Source organism: Erithacus rubecula (assembly GCF_903797595.1).
Source record: "Erithacus rubecula genome assembly, chromosome: 1".
NCBI classification, from domain to species: domain Eukaryota; kingdom Metazoa; phylum Chordata; class Aves; order Passeriformes; family Muscicapidae; genus Erithacus; species Erithacus rubecula.
This window is the reverse complement of record NC_136658.1, coordinates 5,203,023-5,222,564: the sequence shown is the minus strand read 5'-3', so window position 1 is coordinate 5,222,564 and position 19,542 is coordinate 5,203,023. Positions and strand designations below refer to the sequence as shown.

Below are 19,542 nucleotides of genomic sequence, written 5' to 3'. Positions count from 1 at the left end.
ATGAAGTTCATGTAAGACCCAGCAAAGCTAATCAGAAAGCTTCCACTGCCTTGCCAGGGTTACAAAGCAAGTCCTTAACTCAAACTTCCTTCAGATTTGGAGGAACAGGAACAGCTGCACCCTTTTTGTCCCAACATTCTCAAATAGTAAAGCAGTGCATGCAAGAGAACTGCTGGCTCCTTTCCTTTTCAAAAGGTCTGATTAAAGAAAAAAACTATGACATAAAAATCAAGGACATCTCACAAACCTACAAAATATGATGGGAGTTACAAAGTTTGCATTGCTTTTTTTTTTTGTTTCCTAGATTTTAGAAATGGTGTTTCTTTTCCTGAAGCTTTCACTCTGACCCTTAGATTTTTATTCCATGAACAGCATAATTAAGAAGTGCTGGATTTTAGAATTCTGCATGAAAATTTGGATTCTTTTGGACTTGTTCAATGGTGTTCTTAGGGACTTAAACTATAATTATGTGTGTGCTAAAGGAAATTTAAGGCTTTCTGGAAAACTTTTAAGAATGCAAAGGCCTGATGCTGCTCCCTGTTGACTTGGAGGAAAAATTCTATCAACTATCGTGTCTTTGAAATCAGACCTAAAATGAAGAATAATTTGTTCCTACACTGCTGATGATTTCCAGCAGCTTAAAACCAAGTCAAACAAAATACCTGTAATTTCTAATTAACCCTATCTAAGCAAAGCATGGATGGCAAAGGGCTAACAAATCTTAGCTTAATAAAGTATTTACTAACAATTTCTGATTTTTCAACCTTTCCTTGCACATAAGTCAGCTTGACTAGAGCTTAAGTACTTCATGAAATCAGACTGGATTTGAGCACATGCTTAAGCAGCATGTTGACACAGGCCTTGGGGATCTCTAAACAGGATTTATTATGGAACAATAAATTTATTTAACTTCTGCTGAGGAAAGATTTGTCTGTCATGGAACACACTTGGTTATGATCCACGAGAGGCTTTGGATGGAGTTCTGGTTGCTCTCTCCATTCACATCCCTGCTGGATTTCCATCTTGCTGAGTTTTAACTTTAAACTTCTCCCTAATCCAGTTTAAAGTAATGTAGTGTGAATGGACAGCAAGCCAGTGACTTAAGCACTCAGTGAGGTGGGGAAAGCAGAGCAGCTGTGCAGAATTCAACTGCACCACAACAGTCTCATTTTTAGCTACTTTTTATATTCTCTAATTATCCCTTACACTATCATTCTAATTACCCAGCTACATATCCTCAATGACAAGCACTTATAATCATACAGCTTAATTAAAACTTAACTGAAATACCTGCGGTGATAAAAATATCTCCAGGAAAAAGAAAGAGGGGAAAAAAAGCCTTGAGTGTAAAAAAAAGGTCACTTTACATTTGCTACTAGACCCTCTCTCTGGTTTTTGCACCCTAACAGCAGAGCTTACATTGGTGCTCTACAAGTTAAACTTGTCTTGGTACTCAGTCACCACAAAGAATCTGGAATGATACAGCTATTCTACCATGAGAAAAAAAATAATCCTGGTTCCAAATTTTACTGACATTTTATTTAGTCACGTATTTTTGTACATTATCAGTCAATAACAGCTGAAACCAAGCAATTCAGCAGTAGTATTTTAGAGGTGCTTTCCATAAGTCACACATGGATCATGCAGGGAAGACAACCTTGGGCTCTCCATGCCACTCAGACTGATAAAACATCTTTATACCATGCTGGTCCTTCAGAAAAGAAATATGTGTTCCCTACACATGGCTCAAGTCCAGGAAAGATGACTAAAGGACTGGAGCATCTCTCCTGTGAGAACTGGGACTGTTCAGGCTGCAGAAGGCTCAAGGGGGGTATTACCAATATGTATAAATGAGGTGATGGAGGCAGACACCTCTCAGTAGCACAAATTGAAATACATGAAATTCCACATAAACAGAAGTAAAAAACCCTTTGCATTGCAGGGATGGTGGACACAGCATAGTCTGAGCTTTCTCTCTCTTCCACACTATCTAATTAAAGCTGGATGTCTGCATGGCTCAGCTTCCACTCCTTCAAAAGTATATAATGGTTCCTTTAAACTCTGTGTTGAACTTTCCTTCCTTGTGACTTTTTGTTTTCTCTGTGTCCAGGCAGCTCTTATTCCTGACACATTCTCAGCAGTGTCTCATTCTGAAAATCTAATTAGCAATTCAGATAACACAGGAGAAGGTAGCTGCTATGTCATTATTTTTATCAGTTGATGGGGTTCTCTACAGATCCTGAGGATGTATCTTAAAGCTGCAGAATACAACAAAATCTTACTGTAAATCTGAGAGAAGAGAGAGTTTCCAGAAATCAGTTCAGTATGCTGTTTATGCAATTTACCTTGTTACACCAATTTTCAAACTGCATTTTACCTCTTCACTATTATGCCTTTCCTACTTAAATTATTCAAATTCATCATTGACTTAGAAACCCCTCAAAAATCAGGAGTCATTTAATACACTAGCAGGAACATTACAGGTTAAATTATGAATATGTATCCTTATAATTTGTTGCACTGCACATGTAGGCATGCACAGATTTTAAGCGCTATTATAAGGCACTAGGAATTTAAATGAAATATTAATTAGAAAGCAATTACTGGATTTAGCAGCAGAGACGTCTGGACAAGAGTTTGCATTAGGAGATGTTCCTGAGCCACAGGAGAAAAGGAGACTGATGGTGCCATCTGTTGGTCAATTTAAAATGGACACGGTTAATGGAGGTTTGTGGTCTCTGTATTGACACCAGCAACTTCACCCCTGAGCAGTCTTAATTGTGACCCTCCCTGTTCTCAGTCCAGGAGCATGTGCAGAGCACAGCACAGCCAGGGAACTGGAGCTCTGCTCCACACACACAGCTGACCTCATACAATATCCCAAAGTGATTTTTACACAATGGAAAAGGCCAAGTGGCACCCAGGTCATTACAGTCCAACTCTGAATGGCCATGGTAGCACCCATGGAAATGTTTGTGTTTTGCTGTTTGCTTCACACACCCTTTTTATGTCTCCCTCTTCACACATCCTGTTATCTCCTGTGCCCTGACTGTATTCACACACTGAGGATCATGTTGGCTCTTGCAGGGAATAAAGTTTTCCTTTGAACAGTTTTGCTGACCAGATTCTCCCAATCACATTTTTGGCCTTTGCTCCTTACCAAGCAGGAGTTTCATTTGCAATGAAGTAGCAGGGGTTTAGGGAAAGGGAAAGGGCTGTCATGAGGCTGCCACAGCAAAATCACTTTCCAAATAGATGTTTTTAATCTTTGCATGGGAGAAAGGTGTGAAGGACTCAGCCAGTAAAGGAACATTCAAATCCAGCCATGCATAGAGGCTGTTGGGACATTGTCATAGATATCTTGTCTCTCAGAAAAGCAACCACAACCTGATTGCATTTCAGAATTAAATACAAAAAAAAGCCCATTTTGTTGGCCATGAGAGCATAAGGCATGTCTATTTACAGAGAGGACAATTTCAGTACACAACTCAGAAACCATGAGGAATAAAGGTGTGTCAGCACTTCCCACACACTCTCTGAACACTGTGGACTTGTGGATGTCTTCTGGAGACTCTGATCAGACTTCTCCCATGACACAATTGCTCATCACAAAGTGGTTGGCTACTGACCACTGGGAGTGGTGGTTCACTATGCTCTGTAGGACCAGTCTTTTAAATCCAGAAACAGATTCATGGAGTTGCATCTTATGATGCTCCAGCTCTGGTTCCAGGTCACAGGAGACAGCATTGACTGGGCTCTGAAGTTCTGCACTCAGTGCTTGTTTTCCCCACATCCCCAGGGCTGAGCCAATTTTCCAGACACACAGTGTCCTGTCACCTGAGGATGCAGTAACCTCTTGGCAAGGACTTATTGCCAGTGTCCATCAGACAACAGAACATTTAAGATGGAGAAAAACATCATCTGAAGTGAGGGACCTTCCCAGATAAACAGCCAAAGCCTCAGAAGTGTTTCTGCAGGCAGCACATCTGTTTGCTCAGTGCCAAAACTCAGCATCAGAAAGCTGTTGAGCAGCACCACAGTGCCCTTTGTAAAGATGCAGGAAGAGAAACCCAGCAACAACAAAAGGAAGAACAGAAACAAAATTTGGGTTGCATGGGCATACAGCCCATATGAACATACAGCCAAACATTATTTCTCTGTCACACAGGAATTAAAAGATTAAAGAGTTAATGAATATACTGGCAAGTATGAGCAGTAATAGGCTTAGGTAGGATGCTGGGCAACAGCATGATATGAAGACTGAGCAAGGCTCTTTTAAAGATTTAATGGCAAGGACATCAATTTTGAAATTCATTTACATATTTAGATTAGTCATTGGTCTCTGCTCTCTTTTTCCATCCACCACCAATTTTTGCAGCATTGACCACAGGTGTAGACAGAGAGGAGGGTGGAAGGGTGGTAATTAGTGAGAGAATAAAACAGACATTAACAGGTTATGAATTTCATTTCCATCCACAAAAAAACAAACAGAAAAAAAAAAAAAAAAAACAACAAACCAACCACTTAAACACCAAAACAAAACATAAACTACCTTATTTCTCCTTAAGTACAATAACTTTTCAGTGACTATTAGCATGTTTGTCTATAGAAAATTAAGTCCTTGCAGGGAGAGGGAGAGTAAACCACTCCATAAAACATCCTCTTTGTATGTACATGAAGTAAAATATCAGTTTTGATTTCTCAACTCAAAATACATACAACAGTCTTTTGCACAAGAAACTGTCTGTGCAGTCTCTTGTGACAAAGTGCAAGAGAGAGGAGCAGCATGTTAACACTCCACAACAGCTTTTGGTAAAATCAAAGTACATAAAGGACTAGAAAAGTATTTTCTTAATTTCACCAAATTCAGTTTGTTCTCCAAAAGAATCTGACTTCTTGCATTTTCCATAGCAAATGTTACTAAGCATTTTTTCTTTAATTTATTTAAATAAGGACTAGCATAAATTGAAGAGGGTAAGAGCAGAGAAGGGAAGAAAAGGAGCTTTAGGCAATTGAATTTTCCAAAGTGTTTGGAGAGATAATTGGAAAATGGATTGAAAATGCTGCCAATCACCTTAATAGATGCAAAAATCACAGGAGATACTCCTGTGGGACATCAGGGAAAAATTTCACTCTATTTGTTTCCTTTGAAAAGAAATTTCAGGCTACACTAAAATTTCATTAAATTCCATTAGGCTCCATGTCTACTCACACTGCTAATTATTACAATCATCATTACATTCTAGAACACAGGAAAACATTAAAATATAAACACAAACCCACTCTGAATGAAAACACTTTATGAATCCTGTAGTTTGAAAACTTCCCTGATGTGGAAACAAAAGTGGTAAAACAGATTGACTGTCTTATTTCACTATTTCCTTACAATTTTCCTCAGATCCATGGTGCAAAACTGTTCCAAGTCTTTGGTCAATCTTCACTTTTCCAGTGTCTAGAGGACACTTTTCACTAACTATAGAACCACTATTTTTTCTTGCATCTCTGCATATACTGAATCCAGGGATATGAGATTCAAACAATGTTACAGATGCTACCACAGTGTTTTGAATTTAATAAGAATCATGGAAATGTTAAGATTTTTTTTTTTCTTTTAAGCTTTACATACAGAAAAAAAATTGAATTAAGAAAAACAAGTGTGTTAAGCACCTACATAAAATGATTGAGAAATCTATCTTTTACCAATTCACTTCTTTTGCCACATAGTTTACCTTCCCTTAATATTTAGAATTCACCATCTTATACATTTGGGTTAGTATCAAAAAGAAGGAATAAACATCAAAGAAATAGACTTTTCACCTTAATTGGTACATTTTTCAAAACAAATGTTATAGAAAGCAGAGAAGGAAATGGATAATATGCTGATCACATCCAGCTGAAGCTGTAGGAATTGAATCCAGCAAAGTGGCAGCATGGAAACTTGCATAGAATAACTTAATTTTCAGAATAGCAGGTGGCTTACTATGTATGTACAAGAGTCCTGACTTAAAAGATAGTTTTCTCTAAGCCCTGCTGACAGTTAGCACAAGCCACATTTGTCAGTGAAAGCAAACCATGCTGCATCCTGCTCTTTATTCAGCTCCTGTAATCCTGTCTCAAGCCTTTGGTGCACATCAAGAAGAGGAGTGCATTTATGTGCCAGACTAACACCCTGTACAGGAAAACATTGCACTGAGCTGTCATTCTTGCTATGCAAAAGCAAAACATGAGATTTACTGCTGCCATTCTCAGTGACCTAGAGTAAAGCAATCCCAACAGTGGGTGGTTCAGCTGTTTTGGCTGAGCTCTTGTCTAGGAAAATCACATAAACCCCATTTTGCATGTCTAAATCTTCAACAGGATGGTGCTGAGTAACACTGAGAACAAAACAGGGCTCCAGTGTTTGAGCACTGAAAATGCCTGGGCAGAGATGTTGTCTGGGATCACTGGAGTTATCCAGGATCACACCAAACCAAAGGCCAGGCTGTGTGTTTGCTCTGATTGCAGACCAGCACATTTCAGAGCTCAGGCAGAAGCTGCTTGGCTGCCACAGGAAAAAAAAAAAAAAGGCAGCAGCACACATATGTACAAAGAGACCCATAGAATCCAATCCCCCCTCTCCAGCAGCAGTTTGAATGCCATAGCTTAGTTTAATTTTTAATTAGATTTTACTGTGACAAATACCATAGATTGTGCTACAGCTTGCATACATGAGTACTGCTGCCAAAACTAATAAAATATTATGTCTTTTTGTGATTTAGATAATCACAAATCTGCCCTTTTCTTTCAGCCAAAACCCACTCTAAAATTTCAGAATGAAAGGTTGTTTTAAGTTGATGAAATAGGCAAGATAATTGCAGAAACAGCTCATTTATCTGAGAGATAATAAAAAGGATACAATGACCATCCCTCCCCCTCAAAATCCTATTTATTATTGCTTAGGACATTTGCACAAATTCTGGAACACAGCTTTATGATGCTATTTCTTTTTACCATGCTGTTACATCCTCTTTCACACCATGTTTTGAAACTCATTCATGTTAGATCCTTTTGTCTTCTACAAAGAATATTTATGGAAGATTTTTTGTGCAAGTCATTAATTAATTAATAATGATAGACTGCAACACCAAGAGCCAAAAAAACAGCCCCCATAAAATAATACCTTCTGAAAAAAGTTAATGACACTCCTTTAGATAAGATACCAACCTATCAGAGATATTTCTATCCTGAAAAAGAGATTGATTAGAGTACCTATGAGGTTCTTTTCATACATTCAGATGATACACTCCATAAAGGACACCTGAATAAAATAAGAAACTAATTTGGATGTGTTATTGCCCAGTCATGAAACTAGACCTCATGTCTTGCTGGCAAGCAGAAACTTTGTTTCTGCTGCACTGAAATAGTTTTGTATAGTAATTTTCTGAAGCTGCCATTTTTCAAATGTCATACAGATCTTTTATAGAAAGACAGTGGTTTCCAGATAATAATGGCTAATTCTGTGCCTTTCCTTCAAAATACTTGTTAGTTGCCCACTAAATGTTGAAGTTTTATACTCCTCTTTCAAATAATCGTTTAGGACATTTACATTTAGTTGCAGACTATCATATATTAATTGCTTGATACAACTTGTATCAATATTAAGAATACTTTATACATTGATGCAGAGGGGGGTTTTGGTAATATAATCAGTTTTAAATGCAAGATGACATCACAGTGCAAAACACTGATTAACTGGTTAAATTGAGAACTACATCAATTTTAAAACCTTTTTTTTTCCAAATATAAAATGTTACTTTCATTGACTTAATAACACAAAGAGGTTGATTTGGGGTAGGTTTGTTGGTTTGGGGTTTTTTAAATTGTCAGAGCTTTGCTGAGGTGATTGATAACTTTTATAACCCCTCTTGTGGTTTATGGATGTTTGTCTACACCAATCTGCTTTTCTCCAGTGGGTTGGAAATCACGAGTTTGGGATTGTTCAGCCTGGAGATGTGAAGGCTCCAGGAAAACCTTCCCTGGAAGTGTTCAAGGCCAGGTTGGATGGGGTTTTGAGTAATCTGGCCTAGTGGAAGATGTCCTACCCATGGAAGGGAGGTTGGAATGAGATGATCTTTAGGGTCTCTTCCAACCCCAACCATTCTATGGTTCTAGATCCAAAAACCAAGTCCAAAATTTGTGAGATTCACTTCTTTTAAATTAGGTACAGAACTTCAAGACAAATGAAATTTAGGATTTTTTTTTCATTTACAGGAGAATTTTTAAAAATAAAATATTCACAAAACTAACCCTCACAATTTTCCAGATGTATTCATTTAGAGGACAAGATTCCAGATGTATTCATTTAGAGGACAAGATTCTCTTCCAGCTTCCACCAATCTAAATTAGAACAACTGAAATTAAACCAAATGGCAGCATTTTAACAAAAGCATAAATGAAAAAGGCTGTTAATTTTATTGCCACAGCCTTCAGAAAACTGGAGACAATACAAGAAACACAGAATGTGTGAAAAGCCCTGCATAATACTTCATCTTGCTGCCAGCCCAGGGTGCAATCTCAGCAGTGCTCTGAGTGAGCTGTGCATCATCTATTACTCCAGCACTTGAGAAAATCCACACATCTCAAAGCAGGCAATATCCCAGATGCCAGTGATTAACAGAGCTTTAATCTGCTTTATCCAGATCTGTTTTATCCAGATCTGACTGGGTGTAAAAATGTGCACTCCTCTAGGAAAGCTAACTGGGCAAACAACTCTATTTCAAGCTGGATGGAGGCAGCACAAGGGTTAAGAAAAACTTTACCAGCCTGTGTTGTACTGGAGCAATCAGTGTAATGCCAGTGCTCTGGGCAATGACAATCTGTTAGGTCTTTTCTAAACCCAGTACAAGCATTTGTAATGCAAATGTTAGCAGGCTGAATATATCACACTGTTCCTACATCCATTGATACCAGCAAGGGGAGGAATCATGTGGCCCCATCCTCCCTCTGCAGCAGCTTGTTTCCTCTAGATCTTCTTTACTTCCCTGAGCTTTCTCTAAACAAGTTCTAAATATCTCCAAGCACAATGTTTGTTGTTCAGGATTAGTTATAGCCTGTTAACCTATTTTCTCCCCTTTCATGTGATTTTTTACTTGAGCTGTGTTCTTGGTACTCAGAGTTCAGCACTCTACAAACAATCATCCTGTTTAAAATTGGGAACAGGGATAAAGGCCAAGAGTTGTGAGAAATTTATGGCTCAATTTCCTTGGAATCTGGTAAAGTACTTAGAAAAGCAGGGAAACCCAATCCCCAACTGAGAAAAGTTCAAAGATAAAGAAGAATACTCTAAAGGAAAATTATTATACATTTGATATTGCCATTCAGTTTGCTGCACAAAATACACAGATAAATTAACACACATACAGCCTTTTGTATGCATCACCAATTCATTTGCTCTAGCTCACAACCATTTTTTGTTTAGAAGCCATCATAAGAATTTTACCAGAAAAGTGTTGAACAGAACCAATTTAAGACCACCACAGCTTATTTTTCTGACTGACTTTTCATGGATGTGCTAGAAACAGGCCTCAAATTTGTTGAGGCACCTGTACAACAAATTGGATATATACTGGAAAGAGTTACATGAGAATATTTACCTTTTTCCTGATACAACCACTCCACTTACAGCTCACTATGCAAATGAACAGGAATATTTTTTCCAGTTTCCCCTTGCCCTTTGTTAAAATAAACAAATAGACCTCTCAAGAATAAAAGTGAATCCAGCTACTTATCTTGGAAGAAATGAGCAGAGACCAATATATTACAAAGCACATTAGACAGATTCAGCAGTTTAAGTCAGTTTAACCCAGAAAACTAAATTTTCACCTTATTTCTCCTTTCCTTTAAATGCATATTTGAAAACTATGAAGCCACCAAACGTTCAAGGTCACAGCCATGTTCTTTCAAGTCAGACACATCTGTAAGAGCAGTAGGCATGAGAACAAATTTCAGGGCTTTTTTGAAGATGTGCTGAGATGGAATTCACAGCTCCTCACTTCTAGTTCTACAGAGACAAGATAGTGATAAGTGATATGTCCTAAAAATTACCCTGGAGAACCTGCCATGACATGTATGTGAGCTGAACAAAACATGAGAAAAAAGGGAGCTAAGTGGTCTGCACAGAGAGTGAGCTTCCACATAGTTAAAATGTCTACAAAAGTCTTACAGGGGAGGCTAGGAAATGCAGCATAGACAAGAAATGTGGGAATCCCAATGTTCAGTAGCAGAAGAAATTCCCATTCCAAGTGGTGTATTTGCAAAGCAGTAGGAACTCACAGTCACATTGAATTAGTATAAATTAATTGGACTGATCATTGCATAAAGAAAAATGGAAAACTGTAATGAAAAGCAGAGTTTTACCTGATACACTAAGTTACAGTTTATTTCTGCCCTTATGTATTTACTAGTTTGTGAAATCACTGTTCCTAAACATGAAGACAGAAAGTGTGAAGACCTATGAATACATTTTCAACAGTATCTAGCACCAGAGCTATTCACACAATCTGAAATATTTAATGGTGAAGGCTAAAGTTAAACTGACATAAACTTCACACATGGACATAAGTAAAGCAGGAAAAAGTTTTATCTTCAAAACAGGAATAAGCAACTATTTATCATTATTCCATAGGACTGAAGAGCAGTTTGTGATGATAAATTAACAACTTGAAGACACAAGTCTTATTTGACTGAACATCTCTTGTCCCTGCAATAGATTCATGCACCTAATCAGGTGATTATTATGAAAATTCAACACAGCATGTAAAAGTTTTCAGGGATTAAATGAAGCACTATTTGTCAAATTCTCTCATTGACAATCAAGGACATTCCTGGTTCTTTTCAAAGTGATCCCCAAGCATGCAAGCCACTAAGGATCAGTATTCTTCATCTACCTAGCTGCATATACTGAAAACAAAATGAAAAACAGCCATGGCAGAATATAGGTTAGGCAGGACATTTATCCTTGTACTTTATAGAGTAAAATAATTGAACTCATCAAAAATTACCTTAAAGGAAAAGGAATTTGAGAATGGATAGCATGTAGTGACTTTCCTTATTGCATTTCTAAATGTATAGAACTATTCCCCTTTGAATGGAAACAAACAAATTATTTATACTTTAAAACAACAAGGTTCACATCTCTTCCTCAAAATATTTATTTAAAATCATCATTTCTTAGGGAAAAAAATCCCCAAAAAGATACAATTCTATTTAGCATATCAATGCAATTAGAAGAGAGTTCTATTGAAGGACTAACTCTCCTTAATGCCCTTATTCTCCCTTCATTATGCCACTGATGCCCCATGACAACAACATTAATTTGACATGGATGAGTTATGACCCACAGTGTCTTGCACAACTCTCAGGAAGCCTAAGGCAGGGTTTTTCTGCTTTGAGTATTGGGGCCAGAAGGACCATGCAGAAAAACAGGGCAATAGAAGGAGCAATTAAGCTACAGGTTGTTTTGCTGTAAGCAGTTAACCAGCTGTGCCTAATAAATTATTTGATTATACAACATCTTATAGCTCTGACATCGATTGTAACCATGCATAAAACTGACATTCAGTGGCTTTGTATATCTGCTTGTGTGATTATAACTTTAATTTCTCCTGGTACTCGTTAGTATACCCTGCCAATCCAATATTTGATATGTTGGGTTCTCCATACCAATGGTCAACATGTTCCGAGCACCTCAAAAAGTGGACTAAAATACAACAATCTTGAGAAAGAAGTGGGAAAGGATTACTATTACTTTTTGCTGCTGAGAAACAAGACAGAAATGAGTAAGAGGGGCAAACTGAGGCACATATACATTGTATGTCTGTATATTTACAATTACAATTTACAATTTTACTCACACAGGTGAGTGTCCATTGCAAATACATTGTGACACACCTTCCTCAGGAGCTCTCAACTATCTCCATATGCAGTGCTTCCTGCTTGGGAGCTGGAACTATGGGCTTCACATTCCAGTCCCACACTGACCCCATGCTACTCTGCATTCTCAGGAAAGGGGAATTTGTTCCCTGCAAGGTCTTGCACAAAACTGAATTTAAAAAAAAAAAAAAAAAAAAAAAAAATCACTGCTAAACAACCTTCACAACCATTGCAAGTCTGAAGAGCTTCACCCCCCCCCCATCATGACAATAATTTCCTAAAAAATGCTGGCTTACGAATCCTCTTCATCTCCCTATGTGGCCACAAAGAATTGTGGCCCCAGTCACTGTTCTCTTAGCTGAATGTCCCAGTCCTCCAGCGAGGACTCACAAATTGTCAAGATGACTCAGAGGACCATCACACAGCACGTACAACAAAGCACTGAATTAAGCACATCTCCAAAAAAATTCAGACAGCAATTCATAAACTATTAAATGGGAGATTATAATAACAAATAGATGAATTCAGTCCTCCATGGATAATACATGTAGAAAAATGCTAATCTTTGAGGCTAAATTATTCACAGCGAATGAGTCAATCAGCCCTATTCCCTCATAGGCCACTATTTCCGGGAGCTATTTATAAGTGAGACAAAATTGATGCACTTGTATCATCTCTTTCTCTACAAGAGGAAAGTGCATGATAATCCTCTTTTTATTCCCTTTATTAAGGCATTCCATGAATGCAAATGACAACAAAAATCACAAGAACCATTTGTAATTTATGCTGCAGTGACAGCTAAACTGTGAGTTAGTGAATTTGACCAACTTTACAAATTTCATTGGTTCTGATCAAGCACTTAATAATGAAATACCTCATTTATTAAGTGATGTAATCAGCAGAAGTCTGATTAAAACGGCCCATGCCAGAATTCTGTCACTGTCTTGTAAAATACCTGGTATACAGCAGGGATTATTCTTTAAACCAAAATATCTAATTCCCAGGAGCAGCTACAATTAGAAATCACCGCTGCCAAATATATATATATATATATATATATATATATATATATATATATGTATATATTTATTTATTTAAAAAAAGCAAATCACACATTTCTCATCCCCGACTTCCCAGCCAGCTGCATTTCCCCAGCCACAAGATCCCCTCCACAGAAAATAATACAAGACCTGATAAAAGGACTTTTCTGCTGAAAGAAGGATCAACCCCTTGAGGGGTTCAGAACAACTTTAAGGGACTGGGACATCAGAACCCTCTGTGGTCCATGTTCTCCCTCTAAAACAGGACCATGTCCATGACTGTCTCACATATTTTTTGGCAACTACAGCTCTATCAGAGTCAAGGAGTAAGTGAACTTAATGATGATATTTTTAAGCAAACAGTTGCCACATTGCTCATTTCAAAGGCAAAGAAAGACACATTTCCAGAAGCAATTTAAAGGTTGAGCCAGACAAGTTCCCTGCATCAGGATCTAATGAGATTCCAAGGCTCAGCTCAGGAGACTTGGTGCTGTAGGAGCAAAGGAGAGGCTGCTCACACCTCTTCAGTCAGTGACAGCTGAGCCTCCCAGAAGGATACTGACACTTCCATGGATCCTGGCTACCTCACTTACCAACATATCCCAATTAACTTTTACAGGGATTATGCATCGAATTCTTGCTGAAATTAATGTGCTCAAATGCCTTTCCTGGCTTTGCAGGATTGAATCTTCATTTACATGTGGCTGAGTGCCTCTCCCCACCCCTGGAAATGGGATTTGTTTTATCCTAGCTGTATAAAGTGACAATGACATTAGAGGGTTAAGTAAGAAACTGCTAAACATGATGTAAAAATAAAGTTTCAGCTAATCAAAAATAAATTAAATGCCTTTTTAAACAACAAAAACAACATTAGTTTAATTCTTTTAAAATACTGACACTCACACAGACAACAAAGAGAGCATAGATGCAACTAAAATCAAATGAGATTCGAAATTGCTACCAGTGCTGGGGCTGAAAACAAAGCATGCACAAGGGTCTACTACACTGCTCTCTTGCAAGGCATAAACCAGGTCTGCAATAAACTGCTTGATGCTGTCTTGCTGGTCATAAAACTACCAAAAAAAAATTTTAAAAAAGCCATTTTTTATTACACTTTGGGGTCCAATGCAATATAAAAATATATCTTTCTGGCAGTGTACACTTTCAGAGCAGATTTCAGTGACTTTGAGGTTTATATACATTTTTGTCAGAGAGGACCCAAACATATTTTTTGTTGGATTGGGCCATAGGCAGCTAGAGCTGCACCCAAAGGACAGTGTAAATGACAAGCATTCTGAACCCCAGAGAAAGTATAAATCATTAACAACAAGACCAAGATAAGAGTTCCTTGAACTGATATTTCCAGTTTTAAGAGATAGTTTTCTACTCCCTTTATCTTTGAAAGAAATGTTACCTTTTGTAAATATAGTAAAATTACTTCATCTTCACATGGATGCAGGAATATCTTCACAATGTCCCTCAACAAATGTAACCCCAAAAGATCATCTCTTTAGACATTATTTTAGAAGAACTACCTCAAGTTTCTCTTAATTTAAAAAGACCACAAAAATGCACACATGTTCTCAAACCTGAATCTATATAACCCAAGCCTTGATGTTTTAATCTTTGATGTGTAGTGGACTCTAGCTAAATTAAATACAGAAATTTGACCACTAATGCAGCATTTTTCCTGAGCAAAATATACTATATTTTATTTAAGAGACATATAGGGAGTACAAACAAGAATAACCTTACAAAAAAGATCTTCTCTTAGCATCCTACGATCTTCTCTTAGGATCAACAGATCTGGGTTACAGGCAAATTATTTGAAAACAAGTTGCTGAGGCAATATTCCATCAAAATGACTACTATCAGCCATAAACATATGGGACCCTCTAACTACCCAGGGTAATAAGTCTTGTATATTATTGCTGGGAATTCCTCCAATGCCCAAATCATTTTTAGTTTGTGAAGCTCCCTAATTTATTTTCCATGGTTGGGAGGAATCTACTGCTAAACTAAAAATACAGTTTTACCCCCCATTATCTCTGCAAATAAAGAGTCACAGAGCTTTGGGCTAGAATTAACATGAGATAGGCTATTAGAACTGCAAGAACATTTAGCAGTCCCTGTTGACTTTGCAGTTTGTAATAATAAATATCCTCCCCATAATATCTTACTCCATTTTTTCTGAACATGATGCCTTGAGGAAGTCTTGAAGCTTGTGATAAAATGCTAACAGTATTTACCTATTTTGTTGCTAGCCTGGATTTCCTTTTCTCCCTAGGAACACTCATTTAAAGAAATGATATTTGCACGCAAAAGCTCTTAAAAGTATAACCTCTGATTTCATGAATGCCCTACAGAAAAATGATTTCCTACTGTACTTGATTACTGAAGCAAAACTGACTCTGCTTGTATAAAGTAATGGCACTATTTTATAGTGAAGCTTTTACTCTTCCACGAAGGAAAAACCTTGTAATCAGATGTGAAGGTTATAAAAGATGCAACCTGCAAGTCAGAAGTGTCCCATTAGCACAAATCAAGGTGATAATTAAGACCAGATTTCTGAAAGGAGGGGGTAGGCTTTTAGGGGGCTTCACAAAGTAGTGAACTTCATGTACATAATAAACAGTTCAAAGTACTCTTACTTTATTAAGAAGATGCTGAAAGTGACTCAAAGTAATGTGTATTCTTGCATACATGATTATCTTACTTTGTTAGGCTAACTCTGTGCAACAGAAAAAACTTGCTACCCTCTTATATATTAAGGATGAGGGAGTTAGGCAGTTTTTGTTGTTGGGAATTTTTTTGGGTTGGGATTTTTCACCCCCAGAATTGTTCATAAATGCATTTAGGAGAAGAAAAAAAAAAAAATTAAAAAAAAAAAAAAGAGATGGAGACAACATCCTTTATATGTTCAAGGTTTCAAGTTCACTAAAAGATCACTAAACTGGAAGAACGTTTCACATTTCAGGCACTGCAGTTTTCCTTCAACTCTTTATTGCTGGTTTTTATTTATTCATAGGTCTGTCAAGCAAATTCAGCAGAGTATCAAGCAAAACATGCACATCACAAATACACTCTCTCATAAAAAGACAATCTCAATCTCCATAGATGTCATGCTTACACACCTAAAATGTGTAATTGCCTCTACCCCTTGCACCTTGTGTGGTGTAAGGCTTAGAAGAGTAGCAATCTATTGGAAACTGACTCTTTTCAGGCAGAAAAAGCAAAAAACAATTAAGTTATGAATGAGACCAACAGTACACACTGTGCTTCACATCCATGCCCAGTTCAACTTAAACTGTGAACAGATGGAAAGCAAAACATTCTCATATATTTCAGATTCACCACATTCCTCTATATTTTTCTGGATCAATAAAAACACACTTAATAAAATGTTCTGAATTATTAGCTATTTTCAAATAGGCAATCCACTGATCTTTAGCTTACTGAATGTTATGGGCTGATGTTTGGACTGGCTCCTCTCCTTGCTTCCCCCGTGCCACTTCATTGTGGCATTATTCTTACTGGGGAGCAATTCACTATGGGCATTATTTATAGACAGTGAATTTTCTCTTATGAAATCTATTTCAATAACTTTTATAAATGCTGAAAATAAAATTATTTCATACCTGTGTGTTTGCTAGATGTGACTGCCCATTTTCCTCCTACAAATGAGGTATTTTTCAGTTCTCATGAGCATTCCACAAATGTTGCTGAAAAGTTGTCTAATCTGCAAGATGAGGGTGAGATATGCTGTATAAACACAGTTTACACACTTGCACAAATAAATAAGTGATTTATTTTATAACAAAGCAGACAAATGAATCTGAACTGATTTGAACCCTCTAGAACTGCAGCATTGGAGGAAACCTCCACCATCTTACAGCCACAGCATTTCCCCAAACACTCCTCTTCACGTTCTCTATCTTCTTTTCTGGGGCTGTCTTAATTTATTTCTACCACTTCCAATTCCTTACTCTTCAAATATTTATACCCTGGTTTTGTGTTGGCCATCACCTCTCACCTGCTCCTTTCTATTGCACCTTCTTCTAAACCTCCCAGATTTTGTGCCTCTGTATTTCCATGTCCTGCCCACCATGGAGAGCACACTCCTACTGCCAGACTTCAGCAGAGCCACACATTTAACACCATCACCACCACATTTAACACAGTCACAACATCCCTCTGGTGCCACTGCAGTTCCAGATGTTGGGGTAAACTGCAGCCAGAGCTTCACTAGGATCTGGAATTTTCTCCCTGCTCCCTTCCTAGCTCAGCCCATCTTCCCATGATAAGGTACAAAGTCATGGAACCTCCAGCACAATCTCCCAAACCCTTACACAACTAAGGAGTTTGATTCCCATGGAGTTCTTCCAGGATAAGGTAAAGCACTGCAGAATTTGGAAAGTGGTCACTTGCTGAGGCACCAAAGACACTTCTCATAACTTTATTTCACACGTAAAGTGCCATGCATTTCATAGAGCAATACATTTATACATTTATCTTCCTCAGACCTCTGTAATTTTCAACTTAGCCACTTCATTCTTCACTACACACAACCTCATTTAATTTCCTTGTATCTGCAGAGCAGGAATTAGACAGGCCCAGAATAGATCAAACAGTGCTGAATTTGGGTCATAATCCACAAAGCATCCCAAGACAGTCTGCCTCAGCTGTCAATGAAAGTTCACTTCCAGTGTTTTGCTCATACTAGAAAATGAGAGAGAAGACTGGCAACATTCAACAGACAAAGAATCTTAAAAAGACTTAAAACATAACCTCAGAAGCTTCTTCAAGACTCACACTTCTGAAAACTCACCTTTCCTTTTTTCTCCCAAGAATGCGGTCAGGAAAAGCTTTTTTGTCAAATCACACACTTTATCTACTATTCTATAGAAAGCACCAACTTTTCAGGGTCTCTTCACAGCAGCCATTTCATCTGACCACCTGAACATGCTTAGATTTAAGCAGACTGAGCCTCATCACCTGGTTTAAATTAATTATGTGCTTAAATACTCCAGTGCACCAATGCTAGAATAGCTTATCTAGTTCTCTAAAAACAAACATTCCTCCCTGTCTGTTTTTTTAAATACAACTCTGGAACACCGAACACCAACTTTAATCTGGTTTTGTTATCCACACATTTTTCATACCTTGATTTGAAGGCTTCCATTTTCAAATGAATACAGGATATTGCATTATCCTGCTAAACCAGTTTTTTGTGTCCCAGTTTCACTCTAAATCCAATAAACAGAAAATACAGAGTCCCTGCTTTGGTTTGCTAGAGATATTTGCATACAGTCACTAAGGAAAGGTTATTTATTCCATCTCATTGATTTTTAAAATGTCTGTAGCATAAAGAACTAAGGTAATTTTTTTTTTTTACATTTTGATTGGTGATCAGATCCTGAACCAAGTCAGAATCTAAAAGAAACACTGATACTTAAGCATTATTAATTTAAAAGATAAATTGGAGAGCTTCTCTTATCACTACTATCAATATGTAAAGTAGCATTCAGGCTTAAAACACAGAAAAGGAAGTCTTGGCAAGCAATAGCTCAGACATACTGTATTTATTGCAGCCATGAAGCCTATTATGGACATCTTTGTTTATCTCATCACAATTAAACATTCATGAAGAAATATTATGGAAAAATGCGTTTCTGGTCTCATAGCTAATTAGCACAATTTAAGAGTACCCCGTAGTTAAGCTGCCCAGCCTCTCTCTCAAGGAAAGTGGGGATCTGAATCTAAATTGCAAGTGCTCTCCTCCCCCTCATCTGTGCATTTTCAAAACCAGGATTTCAGTCTTACTTAGTAATCCATGTCTGACTGATCTGACCTAACAAAGAGTACAGACAGGCAGGAATAAACTTCTAATGTGTATTTTATTTACCTTGCCTCATAGACAGCATTTCCACAGTATCTATGTCGTTACACATGGTCTGGATTTCAGCCTAGAACAATCAGTGAAAAATAACTAAAGGGCCACATGCAAAACAATGAAAACTTGCTATTTGCAAGAAAATCAGTGTTTTCAGAAAATCAGGGAATACTGACAGCAAGCACATAGTCAGTACCTTCCCATGTCCACATACATCCTTACACTGCTATTACAATATTCTAATAGATTGTTTCTCCATGCAAGGTTATAAAAGGGTGGTTTATTAGGGTACTGCAGCCATAAACTTACAATTGTTTCTCAGGCTGAATTTATATCTAGCCATCAAAATGCATTACTACATTCCAGTCACTTCTTTTTTTTCCTTGCACATTAACATAATCATCTCCAACACTTCAAAGTAAGTGAAGTTATATCTAGCTGGTATTCAAACCTACAGCCCTGCCTTTTTTAATAAAAGTTCTCTTTTTATTTTCTAAGGGCATGATGCATATGTAGGTAATCACCAACGATGAAACCACAGCTACGTTATAAACTACCTTATTAAAAATTAAGGATTGTAATTACATATTGAAACCCAAGAAAATTATTATTCCTTTTTCCATACTCTCGTGCACAGCGGTGCTTGTGACCCTGAGACAAAAGCATATCCAAGAAAACTAATGTGTAGTCAGCTCTCCA

At 37.5% G+C, this 19,542-nt stretch overlaps 1 long non-coding RNA gene across 1 annotated transcript in view; it reads right to left on the bottom strand.

Moving 5' to 3' along the window:
• The window catches only part of LOC306808325, a 38,861-nt gene extending 22,170 nt beyond the window's left edge, over positions 1-16,691 (bottom strand). Inside the window, exon 1 of the long non-coding RNA XR_013775966.1 lies at positions 16,589-16,691. This is a non-coding gene — a long non-coding RNA (uncharacterized lncRNA). The remainder of the gene's footprint in view (positions 1-16,588) is intronic.
• Positions 16,692-19,542: the final 2,851 nt, after the last annotated feature.